Raw genomic sequence first — 21,792 nt, forward strand, 5'->3', positions numbered from 1 at the left:
GTTTCCATGGTTGCCACCATTTTTGCAGAATTCCTGACTCAATTTTTTTGAGTAGTTAAGTTTATTTGAGTGTAGTATGTTACAATATTTGAGAATAATAATAATAAAATAATTTGAGTTTTTATTAAACACGGTCACATTTGGGTATATGCAAGGTGGTTGTCAGGTGAGCAAACTGGTAATGCATGCATTTAAAAGTTATAATAATGATAACTGCTCTTTTTTGATTATTTTCTGTGTGCATTGTCTGAATTAACCTTAGGACATACGTAGTATTTGTTTTTACCGTTTTACAGATAAGGGGACTGAAGCTTGAAGAGGTTAAGCATGATTTGCACAAGGTAACACAACTAGTAATTGGGGAGCTGGAATTCTAACAAAACAAGTCTGAGTGCAAAGGCCATGCCTGGACCACTGTAATACACTTGCAGTTGTTCAGCAAGGCCTATTTTTATTCCTTTCTCTTCTTTCTGTTTCCTTACCCCCTGCCTTAATCTTCTGTAAAAGCTTCTAAAAATACTCCCCTGATCCTTGCACAGCTTCCTCCTTGCCTGCTGACATCAATCTATCTGATCCCTTGCTTAATTGTAAGAATCCAAAATGAAAAACGTTAAAACATCTATCATAAGTTCTAATTGGTCACAAAGATATATGAATGAATGGATAATGTTACAGTCCACATTTTATTCCCCAGAAGAAATTTCAACTATTCCACCATTATTGATTCATGCTTATTCTTTCCCGCTTCCAATGACTGTCCATTACAAATCCTGTGTACTAGCCACATCCATCTGGTCACTTTCTGTAGTGCTGCCATTTAGTTTCATCCACTAACACTGCTGCCATCTCTTCATGGATGTCCTTTTTCCATTGCCATCCTTTAAAGCCAGATGCTTAGGTGGCCAGTTCTATGAAGCGTTCCCTAGTTTCCACCAATGCAGAGGCAGAATTTGTGGTTCCTTAATGGTCCTCGCACAGTCATTGGAAAGGGTCTTTATCATAACATTCATTCCTCAGAGCATGTTTAGGTGAGTTTTTGTGAACCTGTTTGATCTCCTAGACTCCGAGTTGACCAAGGACTGGAATATACTTTACTCATCTTCGTAATTCCAGAGTCTCGACAGTGCCTGGAACACAGCAGTTATTTAAATCAGTTTTATTAGATGAACCCAATTAGTATCCGTGAGCTTATATTGCTAGTTATAAGTCTAACTTCTTGATTAGAAAACAAATACTTAACAATTGCAAACTTACTTTGCCTTTCTGTTATGACTTATCTAATAACATATGTTCAAAACTGTACTTAAATCAGCATGGCTAGACAGGCAGACAGCACTTGTTTATACTTATATTTGCCACAAAATTTTTTTCTTTGCTTGGCAGTTCTCTGAGAATTATCTGAGTGTGAATAGTATTTCTTCATGTGGCTCATCATGCCCAGAAAATTAAATATTTTTAATTAACATTTATAATCAGCTTTTCCTGTTCTTGGATCTAGTGGTTTATATTCATTTAAACAAATTGAATTTTAAAGATAAATTAAACACTGCCCTTGTAAAGCCTTATTCAGATTGATTTTTTTCTCCAACCTCACATGCTTTATCAACCTACATTTCCATCATTCATTTATCCATTCACTCATTTAATAAATCACAGATATATTCAAAGCTAATACCTGTCATCTCTAGATAGGTCTAGTATTTGCCCAAGTCAGGGGTAATGGACCTTTCTGGAAAACACTCTGCTTTGATTTTTTAAATTACAATGAGACAGAAATTTCAGGACATCAAGAGACATAGACTAGACAAAATGGTTTTACTATTCATTTATTTTCTGATCAAATTCAATCTTAAACAATATTCAGAAGTTAGTTGAACTATTTCTGGTCCTCTGCCTAAAGGTGAAATTATTCACTTGTCCTAGTGGGTCTAGGTTCCAAGTTATCATTATTCTTTTAAATAACTCTTGCAAAGGGGTGATTTCTGGCTCCTTCATCTCAGGGGAGAACTTATGGGTCTTTGGATGACATTCAAGCATAATTTTCTTACTTCAGTTTTGATGCTTCGGAGAAAATTTATCTCTATTTTTAAATAGAAATATGGAGCAAAAAATTTCTAGGTAACTAGAGGGTATTTGGTGTTCTCCTTCCTTATTGCAGTATGCAGTCTCTAGTTTTGGAAAATGGCACAAAGACCATAAGGCAGTTTGTTTAGGACAGCAGTTACAATATATACAGTCTGCTAATGCCTCCAGCTTCCCACAGGAAGGGAGACTTGTTTCGAGTGGGTGTTGGTGGTGTGTTTTTCAGGCTTCATGGAGGAGATTTTTCTCAAGGATCTGCCATAGACAGGGATACAAATCCAAGTACTGCCTGGTCCTTTATCCCAGGTAGGATATACTGTAACTAGGAAAACATTTTGCCAGTGATTATAAAACAGTGTGGCAAATTCTTTTGCGTTAGTAATTTACTAGAATAGATAGTATTATTTTATCTTAAAATAATTTTCAAGGCTAAGGTTTCACCAAAGACAACTTGTAGATAAAGTGCTCTCCTAGAGTAATAGCCGATGAGCTATAATTTGGTCATATTTTTTAATAAGCTTTGCTTTCTAAGTTCTGTGGGAGATCTGAATTAGATTCTGATAACAAGCTAGGAAAAACCAGTAGAGACATCATTCAAGAATTTCAAAAATCTAGCTCTTGGGGACAATTTGCTGTGAGCAAAAAGCCATAAGTAACCCCCAATAGCATTGTTATATTACAGTGATTATAGTTCAGAGCTTGGGGCTTTGCAGTCAGACACACGGGGATTCAACTTCTGGATCCTTATTATGTGACTTTGGACAAGTTACTTAGCTATTCTAAGTATCATTTCTTCACTGTGCGATGCTTCAGAAATTATTTTGAGGATTAAAGAGATTATGGTTTTAACAGTTCATGGTATAGTGCCTGGTACATAGTAAGCCCTCAAAATATATTTACTATAATATTTGTAGTTACTGCAATAATTCCCCAGAATTATTTAAATATTTGTTTAATTATCTAATTATTAAATATTGAATATTTTAAAATATTTCATATAATTTACAGTATATATATATTCAAGTAAGTGTCAAAATTAAAAAGTGAGATAAAGGTGTCAATGAAGGAATCATGGCAAGACACCCAGACCTCTGAAAGAATGGTCATCAATCTAATCCTCAGCTATGGGCAGTGGGCGGGAGGGAGGGCAGATAATTTGTTGAGATGCATCTTTTTAAATGGACTCAAAAGGATCAGGAGATGCTCCTACTTTTGGCTCATTTGTAGTGGAGACAATGCCATTTTTATAGTACAATTCACTACTCTGAGCACTTTCTTCTTATTTTATATCCTAGATGCCAATTTGGTCACTAGAAGTTTTCATGAGGAGCACTGAAGCAAATCAAAGAGAATTGCACTGTTTTGGGAAATTTTTATCCAAGTTGCTTAAAAACCCATTAAAGTCTCCTGACCAAAAAGAGTATACCTTTCCAATAACTAGTGCACTTCAGAGTTTCTCCTTTGGTAATGCTGAATAAAAACATCTTTCCGATATTTTGTTCTTTTTCAGTATGTTTTCAGTACTCTATGAAGCCCACCATATTAGTTATCTATATAGCTGCTGTAACAAATTACCACAAAGTTAGTGGCTTAAAACAACGTACGTTTTACAGTTCTGGAGGTCAGAAGTCTGGAAAGGGTCCATCAGGCTAAAATTTAAGTGTCAGCAGGGCTGTGTTTCTTCAGGAGGCTCTAGTGGACAATGTGTTTCCTTGCTTCTTCCAGCTTCTAGAACCCTGCCTGTATTGCTTAGTTCCTGGGTCCCTTCCATCTTCAAAGCCATCAGAGTAATATTTCAAATCTATGTCTCTGGTTCTCCTGCCACTCTCTTTCATTTATAATGACTCAGGGTCCACCTGGGTAATACTTATCTCCCCATCTCAAGATCCTTAACTTAATCACATGTGCAAGATCTCTTTTGCCAAATAAAGTGACATACTCACAGGTTCTGAGGATTGGGGGCTGCACAGTTTACAGGGCATTATTCTGCCTACCGCAGCCATCTAGATAGTCTTTCTGTGGGTGTTGTAACACTGTTGATCAGATACTTACATTTTTCACATTTAACAATGGTGCAGTTATATTTCCAGACTGCTCTTTAAGCACTGATTTACGAGAAATCTGGTCCTTTAGGCAGGTTTCTGTAATAGCTCATTTTATTCCTTATGTGTTAAATTTACTGGTTCAGCTCTTACAGGCTAATGTTAATTGACGTTCAAGTACTTCTTAGGTACCTACTAGAAGTCGCAAGGATGTAGGTCATATATTTAGAAGTTTCTACCTGTAGGGGTGAGGACTTCTTTTCCAAAGTTTATCTTTTAAAGTTGCAAGTTTCATCCCTCCAAAAACTAAAAATAGAACTACCATATGATCCAGCAATTGCACTGCTGGGTATATATCCAGAAAAAAAACCCACCACTAATTTGAAAAGATACAAACACCCAGGTGTTCATAGAAGCACTATTTACAATAGCCAAGATGTGGAAGCAACCCAGTGTCCATCAATAGATGAATGGGTAATGAAGTTGTATATATATAAAGTGAAGTATTACTCAGCTATAAAAAAGAATGAAATTCTCACAGATATAGAAAACAAACTAGTGGTTATTATTGAGGAGAAGGAAGAGGCGAGGGGAAATACAGGGGTAGGGGATTAAGAGGTACAAACAACTATGTACAGAATAGATAAGCAATGAAGATATATTGTATGGCACAAGGGATTATAGTCGTTATCTTGTAGTAACTTTCAATGGAGTATAAATCTGTAAAAATACTGAATCACTATGCTGTATACCTGAAACTAATGTAATATTGTAAATCAACTATACTTCAAAAAAGAAAAATGAAGTTAAAAGTTTCAGTTACTTGGGAAATTTATTTCCATGGAATTGCTGTTTTTCTAAGGATGCTAATTCAGTTAAATATTACTGTATCATAATAGTAGTTTTAAAAATTTTAATAATTACTTTAATCTGACTTTTTTAGATGTGCTTATGCTTTTCACTGTCAGTTTAGGTAAATTATACAATGAATTTTCCTTTTTGAGGGCCTTCCATATATTGATGCTATCTATATGTCTGCATTGACTTGATGAGATGTAATAGGTACTGTTATTATAGGATTTACTGTATTAAACAGCAAAATATAAGGACAGAATAAGAATCTTTTACCTGGGAGTGACTTCTAGATGGAATACAGGCAATATTTTATTGTGCTGTCTATTCATTTTATAAGTTCTGAACTAATGACTAAATTGCAGTAGCAGGAAAGCATGATCAGACAAGGTGAGGATAACTGGGAGGAAGGACTGAGAAGAAAGAAGGGTATTTTTGTGCTTTGGACCAGCCCTCCAAATAAATAAAAATTACCTATATGAAATCTCAGGCAAATAGCTTTACATCATATTAAATAATTTAACTAATTGACAATGTGGCTAGAAAAATGATAGCATTAATTTTAAATTGTATTTTGAGTGTCATCGTTGTAAGGGCTTCCTTTTTCATTGTGTTATGTACCTGGGGGCTATTCTGTCCAATGAAATACTCTTAAAATGTGTAATCTTAGGCCAAGGTCTGCCTCCAAGTCTATCAAAAAAGCAAATGTTATAGGAATTCCTTTCATAGAAGGCAAATTTTCAAAGGTATATGTCTTGATGCTGTCTTCTAATATATATGTATTGCTTTTAGAAGTTGTACTAAGTCTTCTGAACCAATTAAGCTAATGTACTTGGTATCTTATGGATACCAAGTTTGAAAAATTATAACTTGGGGACCTATTTATAGTACCCTTTTTAAAAAATAAATGTGATACATTTGATTATTTTTTTTGCAATCTATTTTTTAAAATGTTGACAGTTTTATTTTTTTAGATTTATTTTTTATATAGCAGGTTCTTATTAGTTACCTATTTTATACATATTAGTGTATATATGTCAATCCCAATCTTCCAATTCATCCCACCACCACCCCCCACCCACTTTCCCCCCTTGCTGTCCATACGTTTGTTCTCTACATCTGTGTCTCTATTTCTGCCTTGCAAACCAGTTCATCTGTACGAATTTTCTAGATTGCACATATATGTGTTAATATACAATATTTGTTTTTCTCTTTCTGACTTACTTCACTCTGTATGACAGTCTCTAGGTCCATCCACATCTCTACAAATGACCCAATTTCGTTCCTTTTTATGGCTCAGTAGTACTCCATTGTATGTATGTACACCATCTTCTTTATCCATTTGTCTGTTGATGGGCATTTAGGTTGCTTCCATGACCTGGCTATTGTAAATAGTGCTGCAATGAACATTGGGGTGCATGTGTCTTTTTGAATTATGGTTTTCTCTGGTATATGCCCAGTAGTGGGATTTCTGGGTCATATGGTAATTCTATTTTTAGTTTTTTAAGAAACCTCCATACTGTTCTCCGTAGTGGCTATATCAATTTACATTCCCACCAACAGTGCAAGAGGGTTCCCTTTTTTCCACACCCTCTCCAGCATTTGTTGTTTGTAGATTTTCTGATGATTCCCATTCTAACTGGTGTTAGGTGATACCTCATTGTAGTTTTTTTTTTTTTTTTTTTTTTTGTGGTACACGGGCCTCTCACTGTTGTGGCCTCTCCCGTTGCAGAGCACAGGCTCTGGACGTGCAGGCTCAGCGGCCATGGATCACAGGCCTAGCCGCTCCACGGCATGTGGGATCTTCCCAGACCGGGGCACGAACCTGTGTCCCCTGCATCGGCAGGAGGACTCTCACCCACTGCGCCACCAGGCAAGCCCCCTCATTGTAGTTTTGACTTCCATTTCTCTAATAATTAGTGATGTTGAGAAGCTTTTCATGTGCCTCTTGGCCATCTGTATGTCTTCTTTGGAGAGATGTCTATTTAGGTCTTCTGCCCATTTTTTGATTGGGTTGTTTGTTTTTTTAATACTGAGCTTCATGAACTGTTTATGTATTTTTGAGATTAATCCTTTGTCCATTGATTCGTTTGCAAATATTTTCTCCCATTCTGAGGGTTGTCTTTTCATCTTGTTTATGGTTTCCTTTGTTGTGCAAAAGCTTATAAGTTTCATTAGGTCCCATTTATTTATTTTTGTTTTTATTTCCATTACTCTAGGAGGTGGGTCAAAAAAGATCTTTCTGTGATTTATGTTATGTTTTCCTCTGAGATTTTTATAGTGTCCTGTCTTACATTTAAGTCTTTAATCCATTTGGAGTTTATTTTCATGTATGGTGTTAGTAAGTGTTCTAATTTCATTCTTTTACAGGTAACTGCATAGTTTTCCCAGCACCACTTACTGAAGAGACTGTCTTTTCTCCATTGTATATCCTTGCCTCCTTTGTCATAGATTAGTTGACCATAGGTGCTTGGGTTTATCTCTGGGCTTTCTATCCTGTTCCATTGATCTATATTTCTGGTTGTGTGCCAATACCATACTGTCTTGATTACTGTAGCTTTGTAGTATAGTCTTAAGTCTGGGATCCTGATTCCTCCAGCTCTGTTTTTCGTTCTCAAGATTGCTTTGGCTATTCGGGGTCTTTTGTGTTTCCATACAAATTGTGAAATTTTTTGTTCTAGTTCTGTGAAAAATGCCAGCAGTAGTTCGATAGAGATTGCATTGAATCTGTAGTCATTGCTTTGGGTAGTATAGTCGTTTTCACAATGTTGATTCTTCCCAAGAACGTGGTATATCTCTCCATCTGTTTGTATCATCTTTAATTTCTTTCATCAGTGTCTTATAGTTTTCTGCATACAGGGCTTTTGTCTCCTTAGGTTTATTCCTAGGTATTTTATTCTTTTTATTGCAATGGTAAATGGGAGTGTTTCCTTAATTTCTCTTTCAGATTTTTTGTTGTTAGTGTACAGGAATGCAAGAGATTTCTGTGCATTAATTTTGTATCCTGCAGCTTTACGAAATTCATTAATTAGCTCTAGTAGCTTTCTGATGGCATCTTTAGGGTTACCTGTGCATAGTATCATGTCATCTACAAACAGTGACAGTTTTGCTTCTTTCCCAATTTGGATTCCTTTTATTTCTTTTTCTTCTCTGATTGCCATGGCTAGGACTTCCAAAACTATTTTGAATAATACTGGCAAGAGTGGACATCCTTGTCTTGTTCCTGATCTTAGAGGAAATGCTTTCAGTTTTTCACCATTGAGAATGATGTTTGCTGTGAGTTCGTCATATATGGCCTTTATTATGTTGAGGTAGGTTCCCTCTGTGCCCACTTTCTGGAGAGTTTTTATCATACATGGGTGTTGAATTTTGTCAAAAGCTTTTTCAGCATCTATTGGGAATACCACATGGTTTTTATCCTTCAGTTTGTTAATGTGGTGTATCACATTGATTGGTTTGTGTATGTTGAAGAATCCTTGCATCCCTGGGAAAATCCCACTTGATCATGGTGTATGATCCTTTTAATGTGTTGTTGGGTTCTGTTTGCTAGTATTTTGTTGAGGATTTTTTTTTTTTTTTTTTTGCGGTACGCGGGCCTCTCACTGTTGTGGCGTCTCCTGTTGTGGAGCCCAGGCTCCGGACGCGCAGGCTCAGCGGCCATGGCTCATGGGCCCAGCCGCTCCGCGGCATATGGGATCTTCCCGGACCGGGGCACGAACCCGTGTCCCCTGCATCAGCAGGCGGACTCTCAACCACTGCGCCACCAGGGAAGCCCTGTTGAGGATTTTTGCATCTGTATTCATCAGTGATATTGGTCTGTAATTTTCTCTTTTTTTTATTTTCAAAAATTTATTTATTTATTTATTTTGGCTGCGTTGAGTCTTTGTTGTTGCACATGGGCTTCCTCTAGTTGCAGAGAGCTGGGCATACTTTTCATACGGTTTGTGGGCTTCTCATTGTGGTGGCTCCTCTTATTGCGGAGCATGGACTCTAGACATGCGAGCTTCAGTAGCTGTGGCTCGTGGGCTCTAGAGCACAGGCTCAGTAGCTCTGGCATGTGGGCTTAGTGCTTCATGCATGTGGGATCTTCCCAGACCAGGGCTTGAACCTGTGTCTCCTGCATTAGGTAGATTCTCAACCACTGTGCCTCCAGGGAAGCCCTGTAATTTTCTTTTTTGTAGTATTTCTCTCTGGTTTTGGTATCAGGGTGATGGTAGCCTCCTAGAATGAGTTTGGGAGTGTTCCCTCCTCTGCAATTTTTTGGAAGAGTTTGAGAAGGATGGATGTTAGCTCTTCTCTAAATGTTTGATAGAATTCTACTGTGAAGCCATCTGGTTCTGGACTTTTGTTTGTTGGAAAATTTTTAATCACAGTTTCAATTTCATTACTTGTGATCGGTCTGTTCATATTTTCTATTTATTTCTGGTTCAGTCTTGGAAGGTTATACCTTTCTAAGAATTTGTCCATTTCTTCCAGGTTGTCCATTTTATTGGCATAGAGTTGCTTTTAGTAGTCTCTTACGATGCTTTGTATTCCTGCAGTGTCCATCGTAACTTCTCCTTTTTCATTTCTAATTTTATTGGTTTGAGTCCTCTGCCTCTTTTTCTTGATGAGTCTCGCTAAAGATTTATCAATTTTTTATCTTCTCAAAGAACCAGCTTTTAGTTTTATTGATCTTTGCTATTGTTTTCTTTGTTTCTATTTCATTTATTTCTGCTCTGATCTTTATGATTTCTTTCCTTCTACTAACTTTGGGTTTTGTTTGTTCTTCTTTCTCTAGTTCCTTTAAGTGTAAGGTTAGATTGTTTATTTGAGGTTTTTCTTGTTTCTTGAGGTAGGCTTGTATGTATTGCTATAAACTACCCTCTTAGAACTGCTTTTGCTGCATCCCATAGGTTTTGAATTGTTGTGTTTTCATTGTAATTTGTCTCTAGGTATTTTTTGACTTCTTTGATTTCTTCAGTGATCTCTTGGTTATTTAGTAACGTATTGTTTAACCTCCATGTGTTTGTTTTTTTACGATTTTTTCCCCTGTAATTGATTTCTAATCTCATAGCCTTGTGGTCAGAAAAGATGCTTGATATGATTTCAATTTTCTTAAATGTACTGAGGCTTTATTTGTGACCCAATATGTGATCTATCCTGGAGAATCTTCCGTGTGCACTTGAGAATAAAGTGTAATCTGCTGTTTTTGGATGGAATGTCCTATAAATATCAATTATATGTATCTGGTCTATTGTGTCATTTAAAGCTTCTGTTTCCTTCTTAATTTTCTGTTTGGATCATCTGTTCATTGGTGTAAGTGAGGTGTTAAAGTCCCCCACTATTATTGTGTTACTGTCGATTTCCTCTTTTATAGCTGTTAGCAGTTGCCTTATGTATCGAGGTGCTCCTATGTTGGGTGCATATATATTTATAATTGTAATATCTTCTTCTTGGATTGATTCCATGATCATTATGTAGTGTTCTTCCTTGTCTCTTTTAACATTCTTTATTTTAAAGTCTATTTTATCTGATATGAATATTGCTACTCCAGCTTTCTTTCTTTTTTTTTTTTTTGCGGTACACAGGCCTCTCGCTGTTGTGGCCTCACCCGTTGCGGAGCACAGGCTCCAGACGCGCAGGCTCAGCAGCCATGGTTCACGGGCCTAGCTGCTCCGTGACATGTGGGATCTTCCCGGACTGGGGCACGAACCCGTGTCCCCTGCATCGGCAGGCGGACTCTCAACTGCTGCGCCACTAGGGAAGCCCTAAATATTCTATATTTTATCCCATGTTCAAGATATCAATATTTTGTGTTCTTGTAACCCATGCATATTGGTTTCCTTAGGGTTGCTGTAAGAAAGTGCCATATACTGGGTGACTTAAGAGAATTGAAATTTATTATCTTACAGTTCTGGAGAAGTTCAAAATCTAGGTATCTGCGGGGCCATGCTCCGCCAAGACACTTAGTAGACTCCTTCCTTGCCTGTTTGTTGGTGGCTGTCAGTCTGTTGCTTGGCTTGCAACTGCCACCTGTGTCATCACATGGCATTTTCCCAGTGTGTCTGTGTTTTCACATGGTATTCTCCTTCCTGTGTCTCCTCCTCGTATAAGGACACGAGTCATATCAGAATAAGGCCCTACCCTACTCCAGTATGACCCCATCTGAACTAATTACATGGGTTACAACTCTAGTTTCAAATAAGGTAATATTCTGAAGACCTGGGGGTTAGAATTTCAACATACCTTCTTTGGGGGACACAATTCAACTCATAACACCATGTGTACTATATTTGGAAAAACAGAATTATTTTTATGAATTGTGTTTTTTTTTTTTTTTTTTTGCGGTATGCGGGCCTCTCACCGTTGTGGCCTCTCTTGTTGCAGAGCATAGGCTCTGGACTCGCAGGCTCAGCGGCCATGGCTCACGGGCCCAGCCACTCCACGGCATGTGGGTTCTTCCCGGACCAGGGCATGAACGCGTGTCCCCTGCATCGGCAGGTGGACTCTCAACCACTGAGCCACCAGGGAAGCCCTATGAATTGTGTTTTCTTGGCATTACGTTCTCAACTTTGTATCAAAGAACTGATGATTGTATGAAAACAATTATTGTACTTTTTATAAATAAGCTGTTTTCTAAGTTTGTCCCAAGAAAAACTAGTTTTTCAAGATGCTCTAAGAAAAGTGGAGTGCATGAACAAATAATGGTGAGATTAACTGAATGTTAGTCTACATTTTATGTACCCTTCTTGGAGACCTAGTACCCCTTAAGATATTAAAATCATTCAAAAGTCCTGTGTGAAATATATTGAACCTAACCTTAAGTTTCCCAAATGTTTAGATGTCGGAAACTCTTAATTATGTTAACATAGTACTTTGTACAACTGTTTTGGAAAGTGACAAATCAGGGAATCACAACATATATACTATTGTCCCTTTTCATTAGGAATATGGAAAGATTAATTTACGTTTGTAGGCATCAGTTTTCTCAACTGTAAAATAAGAATAATAATTACAGTTATAGCATAAAAATGATTGAGACTATTAAGTAAGATAAAACAGGCAAAGAGTATGACCCAGTATTGGACCATAAAAAGTATTCAATGCATGTTTATCATTAATGTGATTTAGTCTTATATTTAGTCACTATTTGTCACTAGGCATTAATCCAGAGTGATGTTGAGATCCATCAAACAAGAGGACCATACTTATTAGCTTGAACACAATTTCTATATAATTCACAGAGTAAAGAGAACATATATTTTATTCTCAGAGTATTTAAGTATTTTAGCTTTTTACAGCAATATCTCAAGAAAAAATATTATATTAGAATCTACATAATATGTATAATAATGGAGGAAATTATGCAATATATTTTAGGGAGAGTTTTTCGGAGGATGAGTAAAATTAAGAAGGTTCTTCATTCAGAATACTAGTCACTGTACTGTTAAAAAGTTAAGTGAAGCCCCTGGAGCAATTGAAAAATATAAGGCTGAGAGAACTTGTAATAAAAGCCTCGGAATGCTGTGCTTTGGATTTTTGTGTGTTTTCTCCTTTTGTCCTTTATGTCAGGTATTTAGTTGCCAATTTCTTTTTTTCTGTTTCCTAGGTGCTCTATTCTATCACTTATTTCAACCCTTGTTCTTTTAAAATACACTATAAACTGGAAAGCTGATAATGAGAGTCATTCAGTTCTTTCCAAAATAATAAAGATGGCTGAAAGCTTTTTTTTTCTTCTGCAGATTTTTGAGTATATTTTTCTACATGGTTGAAATTGCTAGCTTCATAATCTCTACCAAGTTGGTAAAATGTTACTGAATTATGTCCCTTAAAATGATTATTTTTGTGTAAGCTAAAGATAAGCACCCAGCTACCACTTCACTGTTATTTCTTAGTTTCTGAATGTCCCTTTTACCCCATCAGTTCCTTATAATCTCTCCGCTCGCTACCACCATGCTTCTTACAGCTAGACCACTTGAGTCACCAGCTTGTCCTCCTGCCTCTTAGAGGATATGGACTGCTCTGCCAGCACAACTTGATATTGTATGACAGTTCTTTCTTGGAAGAGTTGCAGATTTTGCTTGGGGTCTCCCTTGGATATTTAAAAATGTCACTTTCTTCTTCGTCAGTCATTTCACTCAGAAGAATCATAATTCTAAAAGGATGATTAGAAATTTTCCATTCAGGTCTTTCTAAATTCAAAAAATCTTCACACTCATTCCTTAACCATTAAATATATTAAGTTTTGTCTGGCTGTTTGTGGATATGTCATTTGAGGGAATTATTATTTATTTATTTTTTTGTTAATAAAGAATTCTAGTTAAATGAAGGACATATACCAGGTATATATTATCAATTTTCAAAGGGCTCATAGAACAAGAATGTATGGTAGTAATAAGAGTTTGCTACAGATATTTCTTTTTTGTTTAATAAATGTTTAGGCATCATTTGGTGAGTCAAGGTCATAATGTTAACAACACTTTACTATTATATTTAGAAATATGGATTAGTATTTAATAATCTGCCAAGTAAAATCATTTGTCCTTGCTAGTACTTTACATACACTGTTTCATTTAATCTTTCATTGGCCGTAGGAATTTGGCTTTATTATCTCGTGTATTGCATATAATGAAGCCAAGCTTCAAGGGTTTAATTTGTTCTTCCCAGTGGATAGATGACAGGGCTGGGATTTCATCTCACAGTCACCTGAAGCCTCAGAGTAAATGTTTCCTACTCTACCATACTGCTTCTAATGACACAGGGTAAAGAAAAATCAGAGAAGAGGTAAGACCAGATTAACTCTTGAAGTATGAGAATTTGGTAGGCAGTGTGAGAAAGTAGGTAACAGACTAGAAAGCTTAAAATTGTTAGAGTAGGTGGTAAATAATTATTGAAGGATTTGATCCAGGGTGATGGAATGTCATGGTGAAAATAGTGAATTAAAAAAAAAATTGATGTGATGTCTATGTCAGGGTAACTAGAAAGAGGTAGTGTTTGAACATTAAAATGAATTAGGAGTTTATTGTAGTAGTTGAGACGAGAATGATGAAAACCTTGCCTAAGTTAATAAAAGAGGAGATTTTGGAAGGCAGTGTCTTTAGAACTTATTTGGAGATGAAAGAGATGAAAGAGAAAATGAAGATGCTGAAATTTGTATTTTAAATAATTGAAAGAATGTTGATAATATTGATTGAAGTAAGGAAACAATGTAAAGCAGTACTTTGCCGAGGAAGAAAAAGTAATGTATTTAGAGAATTGTGGGTTGATGGTTGGACAATACAGTGGAATCTCTAGTGGATTATTAGATGGAACTGAACTCAAGTGTTGGCTGAGGATTAAGAAGACAAATTTGATAGTCTTCTATATGCATTTAACATCCAAGATTTGTGTTCTCATATTTATTTAGTTGTTATGCTTAATTCAAACATTTAAATACCCAACTTGAGCTCTTAAAATTAACCTGAGAACAGAAACATTTGTAAATACAATATGTAAATTTGAGGATAAAAATAATGTGACAAGAAGCACAGATGGGATGCACTTGAATTTTTTTCAAAAATTTTACTTCAACTTTTTTTCTTTTTGGTCAAATCTGTCATTGCCATAGATATTTATTCTCCTAAATCCTTTTCTTACATTTGATATTTTATAGATCATGTTTGAGTTAAGTAAAGAGAAGAGCCATATCTTTCAGTGCATAAAATTATGCTTTGAAGTTAACTATCCAGACTATATTTTGCTCTTGAAAGATATCCAGTATATCCTTTGCATGCTATGCTGACTACCAAATATTTGTCCATTTTCTATCTTAATCTCAGAACTGATATCCACTGTATTTTCACCTCCTCATCCTTGGATGCTATCCTAGTGTGGAGAGAGCAAGAGGGTATCCAGAATATAATGAAGAAAGCAGAAATGTCTCAATCTAGATGAGATGTATTATATTTTTCTATTGACTATAACCTCACCAAGAAGTGCAAAATATAAGTTGATCTCAAAGAAGCAGGGCTGTCAAAATATCATGCTCATCTTGTAGCGTAGCCACCCATCTCTTCTACTCTTGTTTAGTTCCCTCTAAAACTTGTGTGCAGAATGGCTCAGAGTATAAAGATGTGCTTTGGAATGAGAAGGACTGTACTATTGGTTGTTCTCTGGAGGAAACTGGGCAAGCTCTTCAAAATAGTCATAACTAGGTGCAGCGGCCGAGTCAGGAGTGGCTGCAGAGAAAGAGTTTGGTGCGATGTCTCACACCATTTTGCTGGTAACAGCCTACCAAGAGGCCAGAAGGCAGAACTTATGCTGACTATGAATCTGTAAATGAATGCATGGAAGGTGTTTGTAAAATGTATGAAGAACATCTGAAGAGAATGAATCCCAACAGCCCCTCTATCACATATGATATCAGTCAGTTGTTTGATTCTGTTGATGACCTGGCAGACCTCAGCTGCCTTGTTTACTGAGCTGATACCCAGACAAACCAGCCTTATAACAAAGACTGGATTAAAGAGAAGATCCAGGTGCTCCTTTGTTGACCGGCACAACAGGCCAGGAAAGAGTTGAGTTTTGGAAGCATTCGGGGGACGGGGTGGGCTTGGAACACAGCTGTGTACAGTGTGCTGCAGTGGAAGTTTTGTATTGTAGTAATCCTGTTTCCATTTTGGTGCACTCTAGCCAGGATTGAATGTATTAGATGAAATGTGAGGATCTTGTTCAATCTGAAACCCCCTTTCCCCCGTCCCCTCCTTTTTTTTACTTAAACATTTTTATTGTGATTTAGATGGAAGTTGATTTTTGCCAGTTAATGTTGGTTCCAGTCCTTCAAACTGTTCCTATCTGCTTTATAACATTCACTGTACTAACCCTTCTTCACATTGGGGTGGGGGTTGGTGATGCAGTTTAGTTATGTCCTCAAGAAAAAGTCTTAGTGAAAAACAAATAAATGTTCTTTAGCTAAAAAAAATACTCATAACTAGAGAGATGATTGGTTAATTCATCCCCAAGTTAACATTGACCACCATTAAGAAACTTTTTGGTTTTTAGCTTGGGTTAAGAGAAGAATGGATAATACTTTTTTTCTTGCTATGTGGGGCTATTTGAGTAGAGTTCCAGAGGACGAAACAAGAAAATTAGAAGAGTGACACGAATTATGACCATGCCCTATTCTACTGTTGCTTGATTTTTAACGACCTGGCTAATCAGATCTTTTACCCTTAATAGGAGCACATTTTGCAATTATTTTTTGACCTAAGACAATGCATGAGTGTTTTAAATCCTTTTTCTGCTGTTGTTTTGGTTGGAACAAAAGCTGGTAAATATCATTAATTTTAGATCCTAGGATGTAGAAATCCAGACCTAAATTAAGAAGCTCATGAAATTTAAATTTTGAAAAATAAAATTGCGGTTATTTACTTTGAACTGTACTTTCTTTAGGCTTTTCAAAGCAGCTTTGTCCTAAAAAACCCAAAATATTTTACTTCCAACCTTGCCACATGAAGGTGAACCGTGATTATTATGAAACAAGAGAGGCATTTAGCACCTGAAATCTGACCTAAATTCTTCTTACCTGTTTAAAGTGAGATTGCTTGACAAGCTTCATTACTTTTATGTGACTTCAAACATGAAATTAAACATAAAATGATAGAATCGTGAATGAGTGTGAGTTAGATTTCTTGAAATGCAAAATATGAGGATTTTATGAATCAACTTCCAAATTTCTCTCTCTCACTACTGCCCTGCTTATCTGTCAAACAGGCCAGCTCTTGAGGTCATTCAGTCTATTTTCTCTTCCGGATTCTATCTCCTTAGACCTAAGGCAAAACTTAGATCATACTCAAGGGCATGCTGATGATCCAGGAGAAACTCTATTTAGGTTTACACAATTAGTACCTCATTAAAGAATGATGTATAGACTATAATATAGAAATGTAAAATTTCATACGTTTGTCCTCTTGGCAAGGGCAGGCTCATGTAGATACTGCTGGTGTCACTAGGCAACATTTCCTTCATTGGTATTTAAACGTTTTTCTACTTATGACTTCTATATAGAGAGGTAGGAACAAGACATGAAATATAATAACATGGCAAGGAATTTAATGTCTGGATTTAAGGACGGTTGTATATTAGGAAAAACGCACTTTATTTATGGCCTTCTAGGAAACAATTTCAATATATGACATTTCAGAGATGACCATTTCTTTGCAAAATGCAGATATCTTGTATTGAAATGGAAACTACACATTTTTCAACATCAATAAAATGATTTCTATTTTAGAGATTAATCAATTGAACCTATAAAGATATTGAATCTATGAGATGGGAATGGATCCTCCTTTTTGTAACAACCGAATCCAGTGCAATATGGAGGGCAAGCAGCTCTCTTGAAGGAATACAAAGCAAATTATGAATAAACTCAGTACAAAAATGAATGTATCTTTCACATGAGAAAATAAATTGCAACAAATTGCACATTTAAAAAAGATGACAAATGTTGAAAACATCCCAAAATCCGAAGTGAGAGAGTGACATGAACATTGGTGGTTACACTACCAAATGTAAAATAGATAGCTAGTGGGAACCAGCTGCATAGCACAGGGAGATCAGCTTGGTGCTTTGTGACCACCTAGAGGGGTGGGATAGGGAGGGTAGAAGGGAGACGCAAGAGGGAGGAGATATGGGGATGTATGTATATGTATAGCTGATTCACTTTGTTATAAAGCAGAAACTAACACCCCATTGTAAAGTAATTATACTCCAATAAAGATGTTAAAAAATTGTTAATTGTTTACAAAAGTTACTTTTTAATTACATTTTATGGCTGCATACTCTTAGTGTCTGTTATGGGCTGAATTGTGTTCCCCCAAAATTTGTGTGTTGAGACCCTCACCCCTAGTTATCTCAGAATGAAGGTAGGGCCTTCGAGTTAAAATGAGGCCTGTAGGGTGGACCCTAATCCAATCTGATTGGTATCCTTTGAAGAAGAGATTAGGACACACAAAGGGACACCAGGAATGTGTGCTCACAGAGAAAGGACCATGTGAAGACTCAATCACAAGGTTGCCATCTGCAAGGCAAGGAGGGAGACCCAAGGAAACACCAAACCTGCTGACACCTTGATTTTGGACTTCCAGCCTCTAGAACCACAAGAAAATAAATTTCTTTTGTTTAATCCACCCAGTCTGCGATATTTACTGTAGCAGCCCTAGCAAACTAATAGAATGCCTCTACCTTCTACCTACTGAAAGGGTTTTGTAATATTTTCTGTAGGAAAAATGAGAGAAAATTCCGCTTTTCCTCTTGTATGACTGAAATTGAAATATACATTTTTATCATTGAGATGCATAAACCATGTGACTTTACACACAGATGTACTCACATTATGATCAGCAAACAGTAATTCTGATAAATTCTATTTTGCTCAACTCGAAACCTGCCCAAATATGCTTTTATGCTTACATATGCTCATTGTTGAATATCTTGACAAGAGATACCTTCCGTTTTAACTGTGTTGATAAATTTTCCATTTTCATTTTTACATTAAAATGTTCGATAAGTGAAAGAACTTCTCACAGATTAGCTTCTGGCTCCATTCATTGACAATCTTGTTTCTCCTTCACTGACCACTTATTTTTAATAGTGGGTGGCAAAGGACACAATTATATCATGATATAATCTTCAGTCTATGCCTTTGTGTTTCAAAGCTGAGTAAGTTGTGCTGGTGGACAGTAGAAGTGTTCTTAGAAGCCATTTGTACTCTGGAATGGGTAATATAATGGAAGCTACTTAAAATTTCAGTGTATCAGACAGCATGCATTCCTAATTCAAATTCCCCTTAGCCAGATTCCTGAAGTGCTCACAAACACTTCAGTGTGACAGAAATCAACATAGGAAAAGACAGCAATTAGAATCAATTGCAGTTAAGATATCTTTTGCAAATTTTATGAAGATCTAAGTGTAAATCCATTGCTAGGGTTCCTCCTAGGGCCTGGGAGGGATCCTTGAAGTTTAAGCATTAGTAGCTTCTGGGTAAGCTGGCTTCTGTGACTCGAGAGGTTTGCTTAAATTCACACAGCGGTTAATGGTGGCACTATTGAGGTCTCTTTCTCTATGTAGTTTTATTTTTCTTTTCTAAAGCATGGATTTATGCATTTTTATTCTTTCTAATATATTTAAATGTCATATGACAATTTCACTTAAATAGTAATTAAATACTGATATTCTGTTAAGGATTCTAATGCCAAGAGGAAGTAGAGTCTTGGAATATTTGCATTAATAGATTATTGTTTATATTCATTACTCTGTTGAGCTAAGGGCTGTGCATAAAAGAGAAAATATGCATTTGAGGTTGACAGGCTTAAATTCAGAGATACTAAAATGAAAAAGCAGATAGCAGCATGACTAAAATCTAAGAAGTTAAAAATGTAACTCCCTGAATTAGCCTTTATTTCGTTGTTCTCTGGTTAAATCTTTCTCACCGTATATTCAAGTGCCAGGTGTACTTTACCTTTGTAAATTCAATTTTTGGCCTAGAAAATAGATTTTCATTCAAAAATTTAGGATTTTTTTTTTAATTTGAGAGCTTGATATAACTAAGGGAATCTTTGTTGGATTACCTTATGCTTCATCATATATTTCAGTTTGTGGAAATTCATGGTCCTTTGTGTAAGATTATTTTGGGAGAGCTATGCTGCTCCTGGCAGTGTGAAAAACAGATTCATTTATTCAATACCATAATAATGTTGTAGCTTCTGGAGGGAGCAGTGTAGGTATTTTGAGGCTTAGAGAGAATATTAAGGAAATGGCAATAAGAGGGGATGCCTAAATAGAGTAGTAACTAATGCCATTAGTTAAGATTTAGTGTGTACTGTGTCCTGTGTTAAATGTTTTACATGTCTTAACTCATTTACTCCTTAACATAACTGCAACATAAGCAATATTTCCTTCTCATTTGATAGATGAGGAGATCAAGGCTCAGAGAGGTAAAGTAACTTGCACAAATGTGGCTTATACCCACAGGATTCTGACTTGAAAGCCCAAATACCTAACCTTTGGCCTGTACTGCCCCACTTTCTTTGGCAGTGAGTCAGTGACAGCTATAAGAAGATGCACACAAGAGGAACACACTGAAAAAAACAAGGCTGAGAACTTCAGTCATTTCAGAGAGTTCTAAAGGATTCTTGCTTCTGATATGTTGATTAGAGGAAAAGTACTGAATGTGTGAATTGTAAAGTCTTGTTTGAAAGCACTTAGCACCGTAAGTCTGCAGCATTTATTTATCATACCAAACTGCATCTTAAGAAACTCATGATCAAAACAAAATCATGAAATTTATCCATATTGAACTGAAACAAAATAGCCGTATAGTGAATTCCCATGAGATTGATTGAGCCTGCAGAATTGAAGGTACTAAAAGAGCTGCTTTTTAAATCTTGTTTTTGAAGTATAGTTGATATACAATATTATTTTAGTTTCAGGTGTTCAGCATAGAGATTCTGTATTTTTATATATTATACTCCATATAAAGTCATTACAGAACAATGGCTATAATTCCCTGTGCTGTACAAGGATAAAAATATATCCGTGTTTTTTTTATCTATTTTATGCATAGTAGTTTCTATCTCCTGATCCCCTACTCCTGTTTTGCCCTTTCTTCCGTCTCCCCTCTGGTAAGCACTAGTTTGTTATCTATATCTGTGAGTCTGTTTGTTTTGCTATGTACATTCATATGCTTTATTTTTCAGATTCCCCATATAAGTGATATCATACAGTATTTGTCTTTCTCTGACTTATTTCACTAAGCATAATATTCTCAAGGTCCATCCACATTGCTGCAAATGGCAGAATTTCATTCTTTTTTACGGCTAGTATTCCACTGTATATATGTATACCACATCTTTTTTATCCATTTGTCTGATGGGTTGCTTCCATATCTTGGCTATTGTACATAGTGCTGCTATGGACATTGGGGTACATGTATATTTTTGAATTAGTGTTTTTGTTCTTTCTGGATGTATACCCAGCAGTGGAATTGCTGGATCATATGGTAGTTCTATTTTTAATTTTTTGAGGGACCTCCATACTGTTTTCCACAGTGGCTGCACTAATTTACAGTCCCACCAACAGTGCACTAGGGTTCTCTTTTCTCTACATATTCACCAACATTTGTTATTTGCGGACTTTTTGGTGAGCCATTTTGACAGGTGTGAGGTGATATCTTATTGTGGTTTTGATTTGCATTTCTCTAATAATTAGCAAGGTGAGCATTTTCTCATGTGCCTGTTAGCCATCTGTTTGCCTTCTTTGGAAAAATGTCTATTTAGGTCTCTGTCAAATTTTTAATCAGTTTATTTGTTTTTTATTGTTGAGTTGTATGAGCTGTTTATATATTTTGGATAGTAAATATTATACTATTATATATTTGGATAGTAAATAGATCCCTTGCAAATATTTTCCATAGGTTGTCCTTTCATTTTGTCAATGGTTTCCTTTGCTGTGCAAAAGCTTTTAAGTTTAATTAGGTCCCATTTGTTTATTTTTACTTTTATTTCTTTTGTCCTAGGAGACAGATCCAAAAAAATTCCTATGATTTATATCAAAGAGTGTTCTGTGTATGTTCTCTTCTAAGAGTTTTATGGTTTCAGGTGTTACATTTAGGTCTGTAAACAATTTTGAGTTTATTTTTGTACATGGTGTGAGGAAATGTTCTAATCTCATTCTTTTGCATTCTCTGTCTTTTATCCATTATATATTCTTGCCTCCTTTGTCATAGATTAATTGACCATCAGTGTGTGGCTTTATTTCCAGGCTTTCTAGCCTGTTCCTTTCATCTATGTGTATG

At 36.1% G+C, this 21,792-nt stretch overlaps 1 protein-coding gene and 1 pseudogene across 1 annotated transcript in view; both read left to right on the forward strand.

Annotated features, from left to right (window-relative positions):
- KCTD8 (potassium channel tetramerization domain containing 8) overlaps window positions 1–21,792 on the forward strand; it is a 254,608-nt gene that overhangs the window by 33,004 nt on the left and 199,812 nt on the right. The window lies entirely within an intron of this gene.
- LOC113619217 (enhancer of rudimentary homolog pseudogene) lies at window positions 15,199–15,652 on the forward strand (annotated as a pseudogene).

This window comes from Aethalodelphis obliquidens, unplaced genomic scaffold (assembly GCF_003676395.1).
Source record: "Aethalodelphis obliquidens isolate GAN/ISIS:26980383/991018 unplaced genomic scaffold, ASM367639v1 scaffold6, whole genome shotgun sequence".
Lineage (NCBI taxonomy): Eukaryota > Metazoa > Chordata > Mammalia > Artiodactyla > Delphinidae > Aethalodelphis > Aethalodelphis obliquidens.